The 16,931-nt window shown below is 37.0% G+C and overlaps 1 long non-coding RNA gene across 1 annotated transcript in view; it reads right to left on the minus strand.

Moving 5' to 3' along the window:
* The window catches only part of LOC309488379, a 126,478-nt gene extending 110,028 nt beyond the window's left edge, over positions 1 to 16,450 (minus strand). Inside the window, exons 1-2 of the long non-coding RNA XR_014202100.1 lie at positions 16,413 to 16,450; positions 15,813 to 15,904 (exon numbers count right to left, since the gene is read on the minus strand). This is a non-coding gene — a long non-coding RNA (uncharacterized lncRNA). The remainder of the gene's footprint in view (positions 1 to 15,812; positions 15,905 to 16,412) is intronic.
* Positions 16,451 to 16,931: the final 481 nt, after the last annotated feature.

The raw sequence follows: 16,931 nt of genomic DNA on the forward strand, positions 1-16,931 counted from the left end.
AAAAAGGAGCCCTGTTTCCACTTGTCACCAATGCACTTGGGAGCTCTGCCTTGTTTTTTCGCATCCTTATTTTTCTTCGTAAGAGCTCTGTGCCAAGAGCATAGGAGGTGAAAAAATTGTCACACGTGACAATATGCCCCTCAAGATCATGTACACTGTCGGATTTATGAGGACATGGCCTCTGTCCTCATAAACCCAAATGTCCCCATAATGCGGTGCGTAATCAGGTCAAAAGTCCTCCGGTGCGTCCCAATTCGCATACTATCCGTCCTAAAAAGTATTCGAAAATAGAATTAGTACGTCCCAAATCGTAGTATGTTGAAATGAGTGTTCCAAAGATACACGGATGGTCTACTATTTCCGGTCAGAATCCGAAGTGCAGATCGATGCGCACGGCTAATATTACCCACAACCCATCGCGCGTTGGACGAGGATTCGGTTAGAACTACAAACACGAGTGAAAAGTGTTAAAAAACTACAGACATGGAGGAGCGCGAGTCCGGCGGTTATGTAGAGAGGTTTAGATAAAGGGGTTTGAGTGATTAATTATCAGTATCTAACCTGACGAAAATGTATTTTTTCAATGTTGTCCACATTATATTGCATCTGCAGCGGCATTGTGAACTTTTGTAAAGATACGTTTAGCCATTAACTTTTAAATGCATCATTATATTCAAATTGCAAACACACGAGGAGAGTCTCCGCATGAAAGACCATATATTTCATATATTTTGTTGAAACTAAATATAAAAAAGTGTATAAAATATAAAAGTGAAACTCCTCCAATGCCAATCAATCTGTGTGTGGGCACGAATAGCCAGGTGTGTAACTCTTATTTTTATTAATATGATTCTTATCATGAACTGCACTAATGACTTAAGATAATAGTTTATTATGTGATATAATAGTGTTGTCCAGTTCAGTGTCTGTTTAGCACCAAAAACACTCATATTTCAGAGTCCTTTCCTGATTTCTTCTCCTCTCTGTTCCATCATTACACCAGTAGATGGCGATGAGTGAGTGAGTGAGTCAATATATCACTGACAACCAAGGATGGACAAATAAACCATCATAAATAGCGTTTAACAAATGTCACAATATACATAAATGTCAGACATGTAAACAGTGTGAAAGATGTGCCATTTTTCTGCCTGTGATATTGTTTTCATTTAATTTGTATCTTTTTTGTCTATTATTGTTTGTTACTGGTTTGTCTTGTTTTGTATTTGTTATTGTTACATAATAATAAATCCATATTAATAATAAAAAAATACATCCAAATTAATAAAGGATCCCAAAACAAGTCCAACTGAAAAAGTCCATTTACTACAAATATACATGCAACATTTCAATTCAAGAGATACAAATGTTAAATAAAATATAAACACGTTAAACAAAATAAACACATTCTTGCTCAGACGTGGACAGGCTCTGAGTTTCTGTCAGGTTGGTGTTGGACTTCTGGCTTCGGGTCAAGTCTCCAGCTCAGAGCTCTCAGCAAGTGTGTTATTTCCTATCCAAAGATAAACAATGAGTCCGCACACCAGAAAATGCTCCTTAGCAATTTTAATGGTTGCTCACCACGTGCAACGTTTCGGGCCCAAGCCCTTCATCAGACATGAAAACAAGTGGGGAGAAACACCTCCATATATACAGCCATGCATGATCACATGATCACATACATCCATGATTACTCACATGACCAATCAAGTGAAAATGCAATTACATCAGGAAACCAAATAAAAAACAAATAAAAAACACATTAAAAAGCACATTAAAGAACAGGCAAAATGTAGCAACATTTGTAACACAAAAATATCTTTAGGAAGAAAACTATTAGAAATATATTAGACGCATACCGAAAATATATTAGAAATACATTAAAAAAATCACCTTAATATATTAAGTGGCTAAACGAAGACCTGTAGTGCTTGAAACATAATCTAGAAGGTTTTTTTTTTTTAAATATGTCTCTACCACTGTAGGCAGTAATGATAGATGAGCAAAAATATCAGTACATAAGGGAAACCACAAAGGTGTGCTACATGTAACATATATCAAATCAGCAAAACGATAACACAACATTTACAATCCTTACAAAGTTATGGGAGTTATTTACAGAAATGATAAAAACGGCCTCAGGTCAAAAAAGGTTGTTACTGTTTTGTCTTGTTTTGTATTTGTTATTGTTACATAATAATAAATCCATATTAATAATTTAAAAAATACATCCAAATTAATAAAGGATCCCAAAACAAGTCCAACTGAAAAAGTCCATTTACGATTTTCTTTAACATTTATTACAAATATACATGCAACATTTCAATTCAAGACATACAAATGTTAAATAAAATATAAACACGTTAAACAAAATAAACAAAATAAACACATTCTGCTCAGTCGACAAAAAGTTGTTACAGTCCTCATGTGTGTACACAGGCACAAGAGGAGCCGAAGGTGCAGTAAGATTTTCAATGGTGTCAAACAAGACTTTTGGATTTTTCTTATTTCCTGACACAAGATTAGAAAAATAAGCTGAGCGAGCCTGCTTTATCAATTCATTCAGATCCAGCATCATGTCTTTTAAATGGAGTCTGTGTACCTCTAATTTAGTGGCTTTTCCACAGACGCTCTGTCATTTTCTCCTAAAACTACAAATGTTATCATCTTTTTAACAGGCGCTACCATATCCAAAACGGAAAGACAGTGGTTGTTGAAACTTTGCACAAATGAATCAACATCATCACATTCAACAATAGAGCGAGAGTCAAAAGAGGCAGAGAAATCACTAAGTGTTGTCTCACTAATGATGCGTTTTTGTGTTACAACATTACAGACAGTAGGCATCATGGTAAGTGACAAATTAAAAGAAATACAACAATGGTCACTAATTTGAAATTCTTCAACACTCAGTTTATCAATGTTTAGGCCACAAGAGAAAACCAAACCTAACGTGTGGCCTTTTTTATGCGTGGGGCCAGATACATGCTGTACAAATTGAAAGAGTCCATAATAGTCAACAGTTCAGCTGCAGTCGAACAAGAGGGATCGTCAATATGCAAATTAAAGTCCCCAAGGACTAAAACGCGATCTAGTTTGATGATAGACGTTAAAAACTCAGAGAAATCATCAAGAAATGTACGTGCAGGACCAGGAGGTCGGTAAACTAAAACACAGTAAAAGGGGTGTGTTTTCCCAACCTTCCCAAACCTGCTCAGACGTGGACAGGCTCTGAGTTTCTGTCAGGTTGGTGTTGGACTTCTGGCTTCGGGTCAAGTCTCCAGCTCAGAGCTCTCAGCAAGTGTGTTATTTCCTATCCAAAACAAAGAGTATAAGAACAAGTAAACTCATGAATGTTTTTTTAGAGCTAGAACAGAATTGAATTCTGTTTGGTTTACTGATTCTGTTATTTTCCTGTTTACTACAGGGATGCCGCTTTAAAACAATCTGTATAGTATCAAGCGCTATATAAATGAAGGTGATTAGACTATAACAAGAACATTACAATGAACACAAATTTGAAAATCTCACTACAAATAATCCAGAATCTAAGACAAAAGATAATAATCCTACTTCCACACACCTGAAACTGATTGAGTGAATCTCCTCAACTTCTCCAGTCTAGTGTAGATCACGATCAAACCATTGATGTTGTAACATCTGCTCAAAGCTGGGGCGTTCAGCTGGATCCCGGGCTAAACACTGTCCAATCAGATCCCTGCAGTCTGTACACATTTTAATAAGGAGAGAGCTGGTTAGTCATGACCATGTGACCTGGCATTTTCGCTATACGTTGAGCTAAACTTTCTGTACAAATCGTTTGCTTTATGTGTGTGTTTATCAATGTTCTCATCATTATTCACTCACTTTTGGATAAGTTGCGGTTCTGAAATGTCACTTTAGCTTGTGTGATTTCCGTTCTATCAAGAAAAGGAAGACATTCGTTCGACAACTCGTACAGCAACACTCCTAGAGACCAGACATTTGCAGGGACGGCGTGGAATCGTGGTTCTGTCAAGACTTCAGGTGGGCAGTAATCCGCAGCTCCTGTAAGAAACACATTTGCACATCGTTGAGCTTTTTTTTTTTTTAAGCATCATCAAATAATTAGTAAGTCACTAGCTTCAGGTTTCCACACTCCCAAAATGCTCACCCCTGTATATGTTGCTCTCGTAGCCTTCACTACTAAATAGCTGACCGCAGCCAAAGTCTATCAGCTTGAGTTCTAGCGTGTCTTTCTTTATCAGGAAATTCTGTGAATGAATGTCATTATGGAAAACCCCACGATGGATGCAGTGTTGCACTGCCCGCACAGCCTGTCTCATGACGACCTGTGAGAACCAGTCATTCCAAGGTTGACAAGTGATCGAGTCCAGCAATCTCTCGCAGGGCTCCGGATACTCCATAACCAGAGTGAATCCTCTAGGATCTTCAAACCACTGGTACAGTTGGATGACGAAGGGGCTTATGGATTCTCGCCTCATCATCAGCAGCAGCGCCACTTCTGTAACGAGAGGTTCGGGATTCCCAGGCTAGAGAGAAGAAGCAGACAGAAGGTTAGCTGGGTAAAAATCTGAAGAAAACATCATTTTGAAATGTACTATTCTTTGATCTTTTTAGATGCGTTCAAAAGAGCCTTTTCAGCTCAAAGTTATTTGGTGCCTCTAGGCTTATTTGTTGATCACATTTACACCTAATGCTTCCTACGGGTGTATTAACTACAGTAATCTGCACTTAAACAACTCCATACACATTCAGGTTTTGGCCAACTTACAATATTAAGATAAAGATCGTTGTCAATCTTGCGCATCCGCTTGATGGCAACCTGCACACACACAAAAAAAACATCTTATTAAACCATCTGTAAATTGTTTTAAATGTGTTTTGATGCACGCAATAGCAAAATGTTTGTACAATTCAGTAAGATTTACCTTTTTGCAATCAAATTTGCGTGTTCCCAGGAACACTCTGCCATATCCTCCGGATCCAATCATCTTTTTCACTTTATAGAGAGACTTAAAGGACTCTGAAAAACAAACAGAAAAATATGAGATCCATTGTTTTATTGTTATTTGTATTGTTTTAACTTGACTCAGTTATGCATGAAATAGCAAAATCTCTATCTGTAGACTTTACACTGCCCAGCCTTATTTCAGTCTCACTTGTTGAGCTCTTGTTCACAGGAGAAGCCCCCACGGCACCCTGAGCAGTTCGGCCAGTTGATGTCTCTGTTGGCTCGACAGGAACTTGACCCGGCAGCGGAGGACACAGAAACCATTCGAGGCTGTCGGACCTGGACAAACCCTGTTGGTTTGGGCTCTCCGATCCATTGCCACTCCAGCTCCCCTCGGCGCAGTACGAGCCTCGGCTGCTCAGACTCCACGGGTCTCTACACATCCTCTCGACATTGGTCTCAGGGAGGGAACAAGATGAGGATGACGTGAAGCACGGAGAAGAATTTCTGGAAGCAGTTCTCCAGCATCTGGAGTGGCCTGAGGATGGAACATTTCAGACATCAAAAACTGTTTTTGTTTTTTTATAATATTAATTATCAATGTCAGTGGTCACATCAAATTGTTACTTTGGTTTCACTTTATTTTGATCCCTTTAAGACATTCTACATGTCTTAAATGTCTACTAACTCTCATTAGTAGAGTATTAGTAGACTGTTAGGGTTCGAATAAGAAAATAATATTATAATGGGGAAATAATTTTAATATTCTGTAAAAACAAGCCTTATTTTGAGTGGAAAACAAGATAATACTGTTTAAAATAATGTTGGAGAAATAATGATTTACCATGATTTGGCTTGACGCCGGAGTGATCTGAAGCGGGTGATGACGGTTCAGGAACAGGATCTGCTGGAGGAATAAAAGGCTCCACAACATCCACAGCACTACTGGAACAGCAGCAGAAAACAGCCTTGAAAGCCTTCCAGAACCTGAGGAAACAATCAGGCCTCTTCCAACGTTTTGGAGCTTTTTCTGAAATGAAGAAAAAACAAATAAAAACAACTATTAGACCCATCTGTAGTTGCAAAGTTACTTATAGTCGACAGAATGTTCAAAAGGGACCATCAAAATAAAGTGTTACCGTTACTTTAGTTGGTTTAGTTGACAAATCAGCCATTGAAAATAGAAATACAAACTAAGCCATTACTTCTTTATTAAAAGCCTATTCTGACCTCTGCGAGAGTGTTTAGATGAAGTGGACGGACGTCCATCATCTGGGTTCTGCTTCGCCTTCGTCCCGTGAGCCTGACCTGTGGACACAGAAACAGAAAACTCAGATATCCAGGAAGATCCTGACTCTGTGTCTGGGTCGGGTCTGGCAGCGGCAGAGGTGGACAGTAACAAAGCACATTTATTTGAGTACTGTACTTATGTACACTTTTTGAGCATCTGTACTTTACTTGAGTATAATTTTTTCTGGAAACATTTTACTTTAACTTCACTACATTTGAAAGACAAGTATCGTACTTTTTACTCCACTACATTTCTGTCAAGGTCCTTGAGTAGAAAGTAGTTGGATTCTGACATCAATCTGATTTTCATTTTCAATGTTTGGTTTGGTCTTCTAAATGTCATTGTTTTGGAGCACACTAGCTTATAACAGTGGCTGACATATTCATACTAAAAGCCAAAAAACTTTAAATAGGGCACTATTTGAGGGAACAGCCCGAAACAGGGTGTCCGAAACTATTGTGGACGTTATTGAGAGCACTTATTCAATATCTCATTCAATCCCACTACAGGATCTGTGTTCTAGAAATAAATTTTATATTGATATGAGGGCAGGCAGGCATAGATTCAGAGGCATAAGGTACTGTAAGTATTACAAACAACAATAATAAAACAATGCATTGACATTAATTTACTTTTGATACTTAAGTACTTTTAAAAACAAGTACTTCTGTACTTTTACTTGAGTAAAAATCAGTCATTTCAACTTTTACTTGTAACTGAGTAATATTTGACCAGAAGTATCTGTAACTTACTTTCACTCAAGTAAGAAAATTGTGTAACTTACTTTGTCCATCTCGGGGCAGCGGATCCTGATCACGGTCATCAGAATCGGGTCTCCAAACCTCCTGACCAGCAGCCGTCTGAGGGAAAGCAGCTCTCCTGGATCTGGAGTGATCTTAGGATGGATATTTCACATATCACATAGTTAGTTATATTTTAATAATAATAATAATCAGTAATCAATGTCTGTGGTCAATTACACATTTTTACTTCAGTTAAGTTACTCAAATTCAAAACTTTATGTCGCATGCAAGGAATCAAATAAATGTGATCAAATGGGTTCTTCAAATTAATGTAACGTTAGTCAGTCATTGTACAACATCATACCATAAACCATAAATGAACAATTAAAGCACTCACCTCCTTCGCCCATCATGCGAGCCATCGATATCCTCCTCCAAACTGCAATACAATCAACACAACACAACACAACACAACACAATAAAATAGAAATCTCCTCAGAAATACACCCCTGAAAAAAATATCAAACAAATAAAAATATTCTCAGAAATTATATAACGTGTAATTAAATAAAATGTAACTCTATATAAAGGATATATCCCCCGATGTCCTTCTAGAATAAAAGTCTTCTCAGAAATGCAGAAAATAGCTTCGAAAGATCAAGTCAGAAAGTCTCAGCAAAAGTCTGTTAATTCTCCTCGTTAATTCACAACAGACAGCGGTCGATCGTGAAATGCGGATACATGCAGATTGCAGAATTCATAAAATGCGTAACTATTAGCAACTAAAATTCGAATCACGCATGCACGCGCACATCGACTCTGATTTATTAAAATGTAATGTTGACGTTTTCTTTAATATGATATTCATTCTTTCAGACCAGTTTTATTATTAAAACCCGTGGAAAATGCCACAAGGGAGAATAAATCGGACATCATATAAATAAATTAATTAAATTGGCCCTTTTCCGCATATAACCATCAAGGCCAATCAGCTTTCAGTATCACTAATGCGTCATCCAACCGGTTAGTAGTAGTGGTGAAGAAATCCAAATTAAGGTTAAATTCTCTATTAAAATTGTTCACAATTGCTACCCTGTTAACTATAAACTTGCTAAATTTGCCCCCATTAAATATCAAACTAAAACGACAGATTGCATTGTGGGTTTAACCTGATGCAGCAAAAGATTTGTTGATTACAGTGAAACTTTTTTTTTTTCTTTGCTTACAAAAAAATTGTCTGATAATTATTAAAGCGTTGCAGTATTTCTTGACCAAAGTGCTTCTGTAATATTTAGTGTATCTATAGTGTATTAAAGGTATACATTTAATCACTTCTGTGTTTCCTGGAAATGGACCCTTCAACCTTTCCATTATTATCTCACCAGCTGAACTATAATGAGCATATATGTAATGAGCATAAATAAAAAATATAATAACATATATATACAATGTTATAAGACTGCAAATAATATTTTTACAAAACAGTTATTTCCTCCCACAATTTCTCTCATCTTAAATATATATTATAACTTTTTCTCACCCAATTGAATTTGATCAGAAGGGATGTGTAAGCACTATTATTTGAAAAACTTCTCTGTTTTGTATTATTAAAAGCATTGTTTGACTATACAAGGGTAAATATTTGATCATTCTACAATGGTATTTACCAAATGTTCTTATGCATTAATGCAGTAGTGGTTCTTCACTTTCTCTAGACTCAACTCACTGGGCCCATTTGGAGCAATCTGTGTCTATGTGCTAATATAATATACCTTGTACATCTAGCCTCTAGTCTAGAGAGAATATGGTTGTTCATATCCATATATTTACTGAATAGACAAGTATACAGTATATATATATTATACTGTACACACACAATGGGCTTACATTCAAAAATGACTATGTAAGACTACAAATGACTTCATATTTCCTGATTGATAGTTTCCCAAGTGTTGCTGTGGGTTTCACCAGTGTCCTCCGCACATGCAGGTATAGTTAATCAGGAACTAGAGGCTATATTGTGTGTGTCATCTCTGTGACAGACTGGTCACCTGTTCAGGGGGATTTTCTACCTTTGGCCTGTGCTAGCTGGGATTAGCTCCAGCTCCTGGATATTTCAGACATACAAATGTGGTGTTTTTTTAAAGGTCAAAAGATGTAATTGGACATAGGCAAGGCAAGGCAAGGCAAGTTTATTTATATAGCACATTTCATACACAATGGCAATTCAAAGTGCTTTACATAGAAGAAATTAAAATAATAAAAAGAAATAAGAATAACTAAAACAGTTTAGAAAAATAAAATGAAATACAGTACAGTACAGTCGGACGAACAGCGGCACAGTGCTCATTCAGTAAATGCATAGCTAAACAAAAGTGTTTTGAGTCTGGATTTGAATGTGACCACTGTAGGAGCACATCTGATCTCTTCTGGAAGCTGGTTCCAGCTGTGGCTGGCATAATAACTAAAAGCAGACTCACCATGCTTAGAGTGAACCCTTGGTATTTCTAGCTGATATGATCCTAATGATCTGAGTGATCTGTTGGGTTTATATTCAGTGAGCATATCTGCAATGTATTGAGGTCCTAGGCCATTGAATGATTTATATACCAGTAATAATACTTTAAAATCAATCCTAAATCTAACTGGGAGCCAGTGTAAAGACCTGAGGACTGGTGTGATATGTTCATATTTTCTGGTTCTGCTCAGAATCCTAGCGGCAGCGTTCTGTATGAGCTGCAACTGTCTTATGGTCTTTTTGGGAAGGCCAGTGAGGAGTCCATTACAATAATCCACCCTGCTGGTGATGAAAGCATGCACAAGTTTCTCTAAGTCTTGTCTGGAAACAAAGCATCTAATTCTTGCAATATTTTTCAGATGATAGTATGCTGATTTAGTTATTGCTTTGACATGACTACTGAAACTAAGGTCTGACTCTAGTGTCACACCAAGATTCCTGACTTGATTTTTAGTTGTTTGACCCCTGGAGTGAAGGTATGCGTTCACCTTGAGAACTTCATCTTTGTTTCCAAATGCAATGACTTCAGTTTTATCTTTGTTTAACTGAAGAAAGTTTTGACACATCCAACTGTTGACTTCATCAATGCATCAGCACAGGGAGTCAATGGGGCTGTAATCGTTAGGCGATAGGGCTAAGTACAGCTGTGTGTCGTCTGCATAGCTGTGGTAAGCAATTTGGTTCTTTCTCATTATTTGGCACATTGGGAGCATATACAGGTTGAACAGGAGTGGCGCAAGAATTGAGCCTTGAGGGACTCCGCATGTCATGGATGTCCACTCAGAGTTATGGTCTCCTATACTCACATAGTAACCTCTCTCATCTAAGTATGACCTGAACCATTTTAGGACTATCCCAGAAAGCCCCACCCAGTTTTCCAGCCTGTCAAGAAGTATGTTATGATCGACAGTGTCAAATGCAGCACTGAGGTCGAGTAGTACCAGCACTGATAATTTGCCTGAATCAGTATTTAAGCGAATATCGTTTATTATCTTTATAAGCGCTGTCTCTGTGCTGTGGTGCGGTCGGAAACCAGATTGAAAATTGTCAAAGTATCCATTCGAGCTTAAGAATTTGTTCAGCTGGTTGAAGACAACTTTTTCTATGATCTTGCCTATGAAAGGAAGATTTGAGATCGGTCTATAGTTGCTTAATATGGTCTTATCCAGATTGTTCTTTTTCAGGAGGGGCTTGACAACTGCAGTTTTCAGGGAGTTTGGAAAACTCCCAGAGAGAAGTGAGGCATTTACCACTTCTAGAAGATCTGCTTCTAAACTGTTTAGCACACTTTTAAAAAAAGATGTGGGAAGTGTGTCAAGAGCGCATGTTGATGTTTTAAGGTGCTGTACGGTTTCTACCAAAATTTTGCCATCAATTTGATTGAAATCAGACAAAGTTACTACTTTTTCAGGTGGTCTGATCAGTCTGACCCCAGCGCAACTCAATGATGTGCTGATCACCTTTCTGATATTATTGATTTTGTCAGAGAAGAAGGAAGCAAACTCACTGCACTTGCTGTTTGAGAGCATTTCACTGGGAATCTGGCTTGGGGGGTTTGTCAGTCTCTCTACAGTAGCAAAAAGAGTGCGTGTGTTGTTTAAATTGCAGTTTATAATATTTGAGAAGAAAGTCTGTCTAGCTTTGCCTAGTTCCATATTGAAAGCATGAAGGCTGTCTTTGTAGATGTTATAATGGACTACAAGTTTTGTCTTCCGCCACATGCGCTCTGCTTTTCTGCATTGTCTTTTCATATTTTGCACTGCTGTTGAGTTTCTCCAAGGTGCTTTTTGTCTGCCACTCTTCTTCCTGACTTTCACAGGAGCAATATCATCAATTGCACTTTTAACTTTTGAGTTAAAAGAATCAAGGAGAAAATCAACAGAGTCAGCAGATATGCTTGGTGTTAAGGAAATAGCCTTCATAAATAGTACACTAGTGTTCTCATTTAAGCATCTCTTCTTGACAGACACAGATCTAGCTTCAGTGGCAGGAGAGATCAATATATCAAAGAAAATACAGAAATGATCAGACAGTGCTACATCCTTAATAACAATCGATGAAATGTTTAGACCCTTACTGATAAGTAAATCTAGAGTGTGTCCATGATTGTGTGTGGGTCCATGTACATGCTGAGTCAGATCAAAAGTTTTTAAAACAGTTTTGATTTCTTTTGCCATATTGTTTTCTGCATTATCTATGTGAATGTTAAAATCTCCAGCAATGGCAAAACAGTCAAGCTCTGAGGTAATTGTTGATAACAGTTCTGTAAATTCCTCAGCAAAGGCTGGAGAATATTTTCAGAAATGTACAGAGGTGAATTAAGTTGCCATGTAGGTTTACTTATTCTTACCAGGATGGACAAGGCAACCAATGCACCAACACCTCTTTATGTCCCTGTGAATTAGGTAAAAATAAAGAGCCAATTACAAAACAAATCATCATTACATTTCAATCATTACATATCATTACTACATTTTTAAAGCATTTAACGTAACTCATCAAAAACTTTTAACAAAGCACCACGGAAAGCCTCCATCCTCATGTGTCATTACTGTGGTCCAGCAACACCCCCAGCACAGAGACAGAGACAGGGGAAGCTGCAGGTCGAGGGATGTACGGAACGAAAGGTGGCGTGCTGAAAGGTGAATGCTACTACAACAGAAACTAACCCCTAACCTTAACAGACAGCTTTCACCACCACTTAAAGAGACCTTTCTCCACAAGCAAAGCTCCAGCATACCCGCACTACAGCAGGTTTTGTCATCAAAGCATGAAATCTGAAATTTTAAGGATTCTTATCATCTTAACCAAAACTGACCCATAAATGCCACTCAGACTGAAGAGCAACTTCAACAACTACCGTTAACATATTCAGAAGCAAAGGAAATATACACCTGAACTCTACATGTTATATAGTTAGATTATATGTTATATTCACTGTAGGAATGTACAGAATATTTTATATTAAAATATGAATTTACAATTCTTCACCTTATTAATCATTGTTTGTGTATTGGTGTGTGATCTTCTAACCGTATGCTCTTTTGCACTGCCTGTACTCATACTGTAATCAGTAAGCAAATATGAATTCCATTCCAGATGTTTATTTTTTTGCAATAAAGTACCCTACACATTAGCATACACTGAATGTGGAGTTCTTAACATTACAACAGAGCAAAATATTTGTTTATGCTTTGTTAAATGGACTATGTTATTGCAGTAGGTTTCCTTTAGAAAAAAGTTGTATTACTGGTTTTGGGTTTAGTTAAATCTAGAACGGTTATAACATGAAAACTTCACCGGTTTTATGGAACACACAACATTAACAGATTGAAATACAGATTAATGCCAACCTTTCTCAGACGCGTCTTGGGTACAAATTCCACTGGAAATACGTCCAGAGACGCATGGAATGGACATTCTGTACAAATGTAAAACTTGGTTAGAAATGAATTAATTACTTAACTTGAACAGAGAATGTAGTCAAGACCACCTTTGTCGAGTCCAAGACCAGGACTAGTCGAGTCCAAGTCAAGACCACCTTTGTCGAGTCCAAGACCAGGACTAGTCGAGTCCAAGTCAAGACCGAGTTCAAAGAGGTTCGAGTCTGAATCAAGACCGAGTCCAGGACAGGAAAAAAAAGTCTTTGCATGACATTATCAAGACAATCATTTTGGGTTATTATTTGTTGATCTAAAAGCAAAAACAGTGTCACAACACCCAGGATTTTTAAGTATAGACATTCCCCTTGATATCATATAATCTTCTAATCTAAAGAAAACAGAATGATGACATATGGTGATACCTCATAATAGCAGTGTTAGAACTGATATACAAACACCAACCCACTACTGTTACCACTGCTAGGTACTAGTACTGAGCATTTGAGCAACTAAATTACAATATAGCTTCACTGCAGATGTACACAGTAGTGTAGAAAAGAAGTGACCAGCTGAAAAAAATATTGTATAGTATTATATTGTTATTTGGACGTGGGTTAATAGGAAAGACATTGTATTTTCAGAAAACATTAAAGTTTGGTTAAACAACAATGAACACAGTGTAATTTAACATATGTTCTTTTTATTTGAGGACAAACTGCAGAATTTTAAAATAAATTCATCAGGTGTTTAAGAAATTCATAAGAATCATTTTTCACAGTATACTTAACATTACAAGCATTTGTACAACGGTGTATTCTTCAAAAGCTTTTTTTAACATGAACTATAACAGGAAAAACAAATCTGAGTAAATGATCAACTTTTAGAGTGTAGCATTCTGTCTGCAGGAGAGGTAAGAACAACTATTCAGTTTAGTGGTGCACGATATATCGGCCGCTGATATAATATCGGCCGATATGGTCATTTTTTTACACATCGGTATCGTTCCGATGTCAAAATATGGCCGATGTGAACAGGCTGATATTTGACATGTGAAGTTGAAGATGAAGTTGACGATGCTGACTCGATCTTAGCAGTAGTGAATGTGCCTGAGATAAATACACATTTCATACAGATGACATAAGCAGAGAACAGTCTGATTTCTTTCGTTTTGAATTGTTCTGTTTAAAAATAGACATTTCAAGCTTTCTATATATGTCTCCGGTCTGTGAGGCAGGTAGATTTCGGTTCATTTATGAGACGCGCTCCAGGTTCACGTGCCCTCGCCTCCGTGTCCTGATTAAATATTTTCTACTATATTTACTTCTTATTTAATTCAATCCAGGCAATTGGTTGATGAAACATTTATTAAAATTAAGATACAATTAATACAAAACGAAATTAAATTTAAAGACAGGCTTTTTGTGCTTTCTGTTTGAGGTCTCTGTGAAAGTTTTAAAGCAGTCTTAGTGGCGCTTTCAGAGCGCTCACGTCAACTGTCCCGTCCGTAACATTGTTAACGCAGTCCAGTGCGACTTATGTTTTTTTCCTCTTCATGACACATTTTTGACTGATCGTTTTTTGACTCGTAGATATTTGAATATATTGCTTGATATTTGATACCCGTTCGAATTAGATTTTTCTCAAAAGTGACAGCACGTGTGATTTGTGGATTACTGATAAGCGCGAGTGGAGAAACAGGCGTTTATTGATTCATTCTCAGTGTTGAGAAACGTAGCCTTCATGTGTTACGTTATTGTATTAATAATAACTAAAGTAGCCTACCTAATTATGTTACATATTTATTTTGTATGAAAACTAGCGCGTTCGTTACTTATGGATTAAAAAGTAGGCTACCGTTGTATCAGTGCTGCGCGAGCTCTCTCTCTCACAAACACGGACGCGCGCACACACAGAGAGAGAAGATAATTGTAAAATGAAAAATTGACGGGCTAAGTTTAAATTTTGTTCTTGCTTGTTTTTTTTCTGTCAAAATATCAGAAAGTATTTTGTATTATCCATCCGTGTTTTTAAAATTCGTTAAATGACGGACGTTTTACTGTTAACACAGCCCATGTCGGATTCGTCTTATAGCCTAGGCTACTTGTTATTATTTTTAGAATGATTCGTTATGCTATTATTGGACTCCTGTCTATTCATTGTCAACTGTTTTCTATAAATATGTTTGTATTGGCTAACATTTATTCAGTTAATGAGTGTCCTGTTTAAAATGTGCAATGTTCAAACGCAAAGACAGCACGTCACAAATAGAAGCCCTTTTCCCTGTGGTATTTTTTAGTATCATATTTGGATATTGGAATAATAAATAAAGTAGCCTATCTTAATTTTACACAATATTCCTGTTTTTTTGTTGTTGTTTTTTTTACCGTTTTCTAAGGGTTTCTTAATTTTAGACAAGTTGACCAGCACACATTACTGTATATGCAATGCAGTATAATGCATGTGTGTCGTATGTGACATATTTTGCACACAGGTAAAGGTGCCCAATATCAGTCATTTCTAAAGTAAAAAAAAAAAAAAAATGTTTTGGAAAATAGCTCTTTATTTGATAATCATTCAAATTTGTTTTCTATACAGAGATATCGACATCGGTAAATATCGGTATCGGCCATAACAGCAATATTAATATCGGTTATCGGTATCGGCCACAATTTTCACATCGGTGCATCACTAATTGTAATCAATACAATGCAATTAATATCAACTTTCTGACAGTGTGTGTACGAGTATACAAATATGTACGAGTATCGTACGAATTTGACAACTTGTTAAATCTTGTGAATTATTAAGACTTTCAGACTATGTTCGTACTGGTTGGGCTATGGGTTTTGTGAGAAAAGGTTTAAGAAACAACAAATGCTTGTTAAATGTTTGATTTAGGGTTCGAACCAACACATGTATATACCATTGCGAATATTTGCCTTTGCAGCTGTCCGTCTCCTCCGTTTACTTGTCCTCAAACAATAATAGTCCGAAAGGTCCTTTTGGTCTTTTCAGCTGAAAAAAGAGAAAATAAAATATCATTATGTTGTTTTACATCATTCCTGTGGTAAAAGCATGGTAAGCATTGTGGTTAATGTGCATTTACAATAAGTATCACATTAAAACTACCAATAGTGTGGTAAAAGCATGGTAAGTTTTGTGATTACTGTCTTTTTACTACACTTACCACAGTAAAACTAATGTTAATGTGGTAAAAGCATGGTAAATGTTGTTTGTACTGTGCTTCTACTACAAATACAACTTTGGAACTAACTGTACTACTTTTAATCTGATATGAATATGATTAACTGATTTAAGGTCTTTAGGCCTATATAGCACGTCACGTGACAGCTAGGCAGTGTTTAATCACCCTGTTTTGAATTAGAAAGCAATAAAACGCAAAGCCTCCGTGGAGATGACAGATATAATGCCGTGACTGAACGTGAGCTAATCTGATTAATATCGACAAACAGAAAATACATTATATATCACATATTATTCGGACAGCGTATTTACTACTTACCAACATCTGACACACGTGAACTGATGCCAAATATCGCGATGTGTTCGGAACGAGACTTCTTCAGGCTTCTAAGGGTTTGAAACTTGCTGGCCCAGAAAAGTTCACTAAACACATCGTTAACAGAGGTGGGTAGTACTTTTACTTCGTTACATTGGGCGACGTTCCTCTCGTTACTTTATTTTAATGCAATGTGTGTTGTTAAATGCGTAGTTTATTCCAAGCGCGCTGTATCTTTTTTTCTGGACTTGAGCGATGCTCAATTCACAAATGAATCACTCTTTTGAGTCGATTCTGTTCAAAGACTTCATCAAACAAGTTCAGATCTGTCTAAGTCGGTTCGCGTATCAGTTTGAATGATTCAGTTCCTGATTCTGTTCCCTGCACGCACTGAATCATCTGAAGCGATTTCAATTCACACTGGACTCGGAGTCGTAACAGGAAGATTTAAGCACATCAGGAGCGTTAGATGAAGTGGCAGTGGACCTACAGTACAGTCAAGTGAGAGCAAATCTTCAAATG

The sequence above is a fragment of the Leuciscus leuciscus genome, assembly GCF_965113295.1.
Source record: "Leuciscus leuciscus genome assembly, chromosome: 23".
NCBI classification, from domain to species: Eukaryota; Metazoa; Chordata; class Actinopteri; order Cypriniformes; family Leuciscidae; genus Leuciscus; species Leuciscus leuciscus.